This window comes from Leiobunum rupestre, chromosome 2, assembly GCF_980474605.1.
Source record: "Leiobunum rupestre chromosome 2, qqLeiRupe1.1.hap1, whole genome shotgun sequence".
Lineage (NCBI taxonomy): Eukaryota > Metazoa > Arthropoda > Arachnida > Opiliones > Sclerosomatidae > Leiobunum > Leiobunum rupestre.
In genome coordinates, this window is record NC_143385.1 from 33,953,322 (window position 1) to 33,960,049 (window position 6,728).

A 6,728-nucleotide genomic window follows, 5' to 3' on the forward strand; every position below is an offset into this window, starting at 1 on the left:
GGAAAACAAAGGGACACACGATGGATTTGGATAATGGTAAAATTTTGACCCGAGAATCGAACTATAAAAAATGACGGGAAATTAAATTAAGATAAAGGGAAAATTTGTATTAAAAATTGGGGGGAATTAAAAATGAATGGAGGTAAAAAATGAATTGTTAATAATGAAAAGGGAGATAAGTTTATTGTAAACCTAGTGCTTGACAAGGGGTCACGTACCCGAAAGCTCGCAATTTTAACATTTATAACAATTAAAATTTTTTAAAACCATGAAGTATCAGTCGTGTTACTTTAATTTTATTATAAATTTTTAACCATGGATACAAAATTCAATTTATATGACTTTATCCAGGACAGCCGCGACGTGTCCTTATACTATAGATTTAAGAATAGTGGAATCAATTTAATTAAAGCATTAATTTTTTAAAACCATGAAGTATCAGTCGTGTTATTTCAATTTTATTATGAGCTGGTAACACCGGTTTTTTGAGAACATTAATAAAGTGTAAGAGTCTCCTATGAATTGCAATAATTCGAAGTTTTTCATTTTAAATCAAGGAATACTTCTGCGTATTGTTCCATACCAGAGTGACTGAGAAAAATCATATCACCTCGGGTAGGAATCGAACCTACGACCTTTGGGTTACCGTCCCAACGCCAATACCATTGGACTACCGAGGCCATGAATAATCAGGCCTCGGACATCCAATTTAAGAATGACTCAATCTGGTTCACATTATTGACGGGATATATTTAACCCGTTGTTGACGGTGCCGTAGCATTTAACGTCAACTAATTTATAACAGGAGCTTGATAGCCTGTAGTCATAACATAGAGATAATTTTAATTTATTATTACGCAGGAATTAATATAATTCGAAGTTTTTCATTTTAAATCAAGGAATACTTCTGCGTATTGTTCCATACCAGAGTGACTGGTATTCCTGCGTAATTATAAAATTAAAATTATCTCTATGTTATGACTACAGGCTATCAAGGTCCTGTTATAAATTAGTTGACGTTAAATGCTACGGCACCGTCAACAACGGGTTAAATATATCCCGTCAATAATGTGAACCAGATCGAGTCATTCTTAAATTGGATGTCCGAGGCCTGATTATTCATGGCCTCGGTAGTCCAATGGTAGTGGCGTTGGGACGGTAACCCAAAGGTCGTAGGTTCGATTCCTACCCGAGGTGATATGATTTTTCTCAGTCACTCTGGTATGGAACAATACGCAGGAGTATTCCTTGATTTAAAATGAAAAACTTCGAATTATATTAATTCCTGCGTAATAATAAAATTAAAACAAGTTGGCAAGCCAAAATATACCTCTCCTCGGAAGAATTGTCCCTAGTGGTATTAATTTCTCGAGATAACCCTTAAAGATATATCTCCGCAATTTAGAGTTATTTGTTAAAAATATTAACCCATTTCTATCCCGCCCGGTATAAAATTTTAATTATAATTAAAATAATTGAGACGAAACGACCAATTTTAATTTATTCAGAATATCATACGTTAAGTAGTTACAACAGTAAGTTAGACGTACTATAACAATGCACAATTGAATTAAACCCTTTTACAGAACAAGTTTATCAGTTAAATATAATACGAAGCAAATTTTAATGAAATATCTACAGAGGCTTTTTGGAATTACTCGCTTACGAAATACTTGCCGCATCTTTAACGCTCATTTTATTTCAACACTCGCCCTTGATGAAGATACCGTAGATATCTGGTAGTGGACGACTCGTTCACTTCCTGTTGACGTTGTGACGCATACCACATGAAAAAGACCAATGCCGTCCAATTTCCAATATCATATAATGACTCGCACACCCAAGAAATCATTGACTGCGTTAGAAATCGTAGATATCCAAATATCCACACCAAATGTATTTACAAGAAGCAAAAACCTTACCATCAACAAAGCACAGAGAGCCACTTGACTAACCGCCAGCTTTTAAAGCAATTAACGTTAAATTATCTCCTTTGAATTAACAGAACTATATATAGGTCGTTAAGAAAGTGGACCACCCACAGGGTCTACCCTTTAACCCTCTAATCTCGGCTGACTGCGCTAAAACAAGATTTAACCTTTAAAAAATACCAGATTAGGCCTTCATAAATTCATTAATAAAAAAAGACTTTATTACCTATTATGCTTACGATGCCTGTCTTAATTTCAGTGAATCTAAGCAGCTATCGGTGGTTCTGTGGTAGAGCGCTCGACTGCCAAGCCGAATGGTCTGGGTTCGAAACCTGGGTGGCGCATTTGTTTTTAATCAATAGAGAAACGCTAAATTAGAATTTCTTCGATGCAATAATTTCAATTTCAATTCTATTTCAATTAAACCAAAATTTCGTACTCTATTAAATACGCTTCCGATAAAGCTGAAGGTCTAATTTTCAATAAGACGTAACAAGTGTCGGTGGTTCTGTGGTAGAACGTCCGCCTGTCAATCAGGAGGTCTCGGGTTCAAATCCCGCCCGATGCGATCGCAAATTGATACTAAGACGAATATCGTGTACAACTGGTGGAAACCCTGCCATTGGACGTTGAGAGGTAGCATTACACTCAGCACTCGGTCCGTCCCAAAGTCATTAAGAAGAAGTTGGAGAGAAAACGCCCATATAAACACAACAGACTCAACATGCACATGCATCAGAACACAAACACAACAAATTCAACACTCACAACCTACGCCTAAACATTACAAAAACCGTAATACACCAAACCGTCACGACGGTGAGCGAAAAAACACCATCCAAACCAAACCGCAAATGCATCCGTTAACGCTCACCGTCACACGGTGGTTTTGCCAACCCTTTGAGAAACTGCGTACGCAGTGATTACACTTTGCACCGAAAATGCGAACGCGTTCGCAGTCCTGACAGACAGACACACCCACAGACCCACCCACAGACCCACCCACAGACAGACACGGTCGTTGTATAACCCCTCGTAGGGGACTTTGTCCCCTCGGAGAGGTAATTATCTCTATGTTATGACTACAGGCTATCAAGCTCCTGTTATAAATTAGTTGACGTTAAATGCTACGGCACCGTCAACAACGGGTTAAATATATCCCGTCACTAATGTGAACCAGATCGAGTCATTCTTAAATTGGATGTCCGAGGCCTGATTATTCATGACCTCGGTAGTCCAATGGTAGTGGTGTTGGGACGGTAACCCAAAGGTCGTAGGTTCGATTCCTACCCGAGGTGATATGATTTTTCTCAGTCACTCTGGTATGGAACAATACGCAGAAGTATTCCTTGATTTAAAATGAAAAACTTCGATTTATATTAATTCCTGCGTAATAATAAAATTAAAATTATCTCTATGTTATGACTACAGGCTATCAAGCTCCTGTTATAAATTAGTTGACGTTAAATGCTACGGCACCGTCAACAACGGGTTAAATATATCCCGTCAATAATGTGAACCAGATCGAGTCATTCTTAAATTGGATGTCCGAGGCCTGATTATTCATGGCCTCGGTAGTCCAATGGTAGTGGCGTTGGGACGGTAACCCAAAGGTCGTAGGTTCGATTCCTACCCGAGGTGATATGATTTTTCTCAGTCACTCTGGTATGGAACAATACGCAGGAGTATTCCTTGATTTAAAATGAAAAACTTCGAATTATATTAATTCCTGCGTAATAATAAAATTAAAACAAGTTGGCAAGCCAAAATATACCTCTCCTCGGAAGAATTGTCCCTAGTGGTATTAATTTCTCGAGATAACCCTTAAAGATATATCTCCGCAATTTAGAGTTATTTGTTAAAAATATTAACCCATTTCTATCCCGCCCGGTATAAAATTTTAATTATAATTAAAATAATTGAGACGAAACGACCAATTTTAATTTATTCAGAATATCATACGTTAAGTAGTTACAACAGTAAGTTAGACGTACTATAACAATGCACAATTGAATTAAACCCTTTTACAGAACAAGTTTATCAGTTAAATATAATACGAAGCAAATTTTAATGAAATATCTACAGAGGCTTTTTGGAATTACTCGCTTACGAAATACTTGCCGCATCTTTAACGCTCATTTTATTTCAACACTCGCCCTTGATGAAGATACCGTAGATATCTGGTAGTGGACGACTCGTTCACTTCCTGTTGACGTTGTGACGCATACCACATGAAAAAGACCAATGCCGTCCAATTTCCAATATCATATAATGACTCGCACACCCAAGAAATCATTGACTGCGTTAGAAATCGTAGATATCCAAATATCCACACCAAATGTATTTACAAGAAGCAAAAACCTTACCATCAACAAAGCACAGAGAGCCACTTGACTAACCGCCAGCTTTTAAAGCAATTAACGTTAAATTATCTCCTTTGAATTAACAGAACTATATATAGGTCGTTAAGAAAGTGGACCACCCACAGGGTCTACCCTTTAACCCTCTAATCTCGGCTGACTGCGCTAAAACAAGATTTAACCTTTAAAAAATACCAGATTAGGCCTTCATAAATTCATTAATAAAAAAAGACTTTATTACCTATTATGCTTACGATGCCTGTCTTAATTTCAGTGAATCTAAGCAGCTATCGGTGGTTCTGTGGTAGAGCGCTCGACTGCCAAGCCGAATGGTCTGGGTTCGAAACCTGGGTGGCGCATTTGTTTTTAATCAATAGAGAAACGCTAAATTAGAATTTCTTCGATGCAATAATTTCAATTTCAATTCTATTTCAATTAAACCAAAATTTCGTACTCTATTAAATACGCTTCCGATAAAGCTGAAGGTCTAATTTTCAATAAGACGTAACAAGTGTCGGTGGTTCTGTGGTAGAACGTCCGCCTGTCAATCAGGAGGTCTCGGGTTCAAATCCCGCCCGATGCGATCGCAAATTGATACTAAGACGAATATCGTGTACAACTGGTGGAAACCCTGCCATTGGACGTTGAGAGGTAGCATTACACTCAGCACTCGGTCCGTCCCAAAGTCATTAAGAAGAAGTTGGAGAGAAAACGCCCATATAAACACAACAGACTCAACATGCACATGCATCAGAACACAAACACAACAAATTCAACACTCACAACCTACGCCTAAACATTACAAAAACCGTAATACACCAAACCGTCACGACGGTGAGCGAAAAAACACCATCCAAACCAAACCGCAAATGCATCCGTTAACGCTCACCGTCACACGGTGGTTTTGCCAACCCTTTGAGAAACTGCGTACGCAGTGATTACACTTTGCACCGAAAATGCGAACGCGTTCGCAGTCCTGACAGACAGACACACCCACAGACCCACCCACAGACCCACCCACAGACAGACACGGTCGTTGTATAACCCCTCGTAGGGGACTTTGTCCCCTCGGAGAGGTAATTATCTCTATGTTATGACTACAGGCTATCAAGCTCCTGTTATAAATTAGTTGACGTTAAATGCTACGGCACCGTCAACAACGGGTTAAATATATCCCGTCACTAATGTGAACCAGATCGAGTCATTCTTAAATTGGATGTCCGAGGCCTGATTATTCATGGCCTCGGTAGTCCAATGGTAGTGGTGTTGGGACGGTAACCCAAAGGTCGTAGGTTCGATTCCTACCCGAGGTGATATGATTTTTCTCAGTCACTCTGGTATGGAACAATACGCAGAAGTATTCCTTGATTTAAAATGAAAAACTTCGATTTATATTAATTCCTGCGTAATAATAAAATTAAAATTATCTCTATGTTATGACTACAGGCTATCAAGCTCCTGTTATAAATTAGTTGACGTTAAATGCTACGGCACCGTCAACAACGGGTTAAATATATCCCGTCAATAATGTGAACCAGATCCAGTCATTCTTAAATTGGAAGTCCGAGGCCTGATTATTCATGGCCTCGGTAGTCCAATGGTAGTGGCGTTGGGACGGTAACCCAAAGGTCGTAGGTTCGATTCCTACCCGAGGTGATATGATTTTTCTCAGTCACTCTGGTATGGAACAATACGCAGAAGTATTCCTTGATTTAAAATGAAAAACTTCGAATTATATTAATTCCTGCGTAATAATAAAATTAAAATTATCTCTATGTTATGACTACAGGCTATCAAGATCCTGTTATAAATTAGTTGACGTTAAATGCTACGGCACCGTCAACAACGGGTTAAATATATCCCGTCAATAATGTGAACCAGATCCAGTCATTCTTAAATTGGATGTCCGAGGCCTGATTATTCATGGCCTCGGTTGTCCAATGGTAGTGGCGTTGGGACGGTAACCCAAAGGTCGTAGGTTCGATTCCTACCCGAGGTGATATGATTTTTCTCAGTCACTCTGGTATGGAACAATACGCAGAAGTATTCCTTGATTTAAAATGAAAAACTTCGAATTATATTAATTCCTGCGTAATAATAAAATTAAAATTATCTCTATGTTATGACTACAGGCTATCAAGCTCCTGTTATAAATTAGTTGACGTTAAATGCTACGGCACCGTCAACAACGGGTTAAATATATCCCGTCAATAATGTGAACCAGATCCAGTCATTCTTAAATTGGAAGTCCGAGGCCTGATTATTCATGGCCTCGGTAGTCCAATGGTAGTGGCGTTGGGACGGTAACCCAAAGGTCGTAGGTTCGATTCTTACCCGAGGTGATATGATTTTTCTCAGTCACTCTGGTATCGAACAATACGCAGAAGTATTCCTTGATTTAAAATGAAAAACTTCGAATTATATTAATTCCTGCGTA

The 6,728-nt window shown here is 38.6% G+C and overlaps 6 non-coding genes across 6 annotated transcripts; 5 read left to right on the forward strand and 1 right to left on the reverse strand.

Annotated features, from left to right (window-relative positions):
• Nucleotides 1-607: 607 nt before the first annotated feature.
• TRNAT-GGU (transfer RNA threonine (anticodon GGU)) lies at nt 608-680 on the reverse strand. Its single transcript has one exon. It is a non-coding gene; the product is annotated as a tRNA-Thr (tRNA).
• A 444-nt stretch (nt 681-1,124) lies between these two features.
• TRNAT-GGU (transfer RNA threonine (anticodon GGU)) lies at nt 1,125-1,197 on the forward strand. Its single transcript has one exon. It is a non-coding gene; the product is annotated as a tRNA-Thr (tRNA).
• A 1,959-nt stretch (nt 1,198-3,156) lies between these two features.
• On the forward strand, nt 3,157-3,229 carry TRNAT-GGU (transfer RNA threonine (anticodon GGU)). The gene has a single exon. It is a non-coding gene; the product is annotated as a tRNA-Thr (tRNA).
• Nucleotides 3,230-3,499: 270 nt separating this feature from the next.
• On the forward strand, nt 3,500-3,572 carry TRNAT-GGU (transfer RNA threonine (anticodon GGU)). The gene has a single exon. It is a non-coding gene; the product is annotated as a tRNA-Thr (tRNA).
• A 1,959-nt stretch (nt 3,573-5,531) lies between these two features.
• TRNAT-GGU (transfer RNA threonine (anticodon GGU)) lies at nt 5,532-5,604 on the forward strand. The gene has a single exon. It is a non-coding gene; the product is annotated as a tRNA-Thr (tRNA).
• Nucleotides 5,605-5,874: 270 nt separating this feature from the next.
• TRNAT-GGU (transfer RNA threonine (anticodon GGU)) lies at nt 5,875-5,947 on the forward strand. Its single transcript has one exon. It is a non-coding gene; the product is annotated as a tRNA-Thr (tRNA).
• The last annotated feature ends 781 nt before the right edge of the window (nt 5,948-6,728 follow it).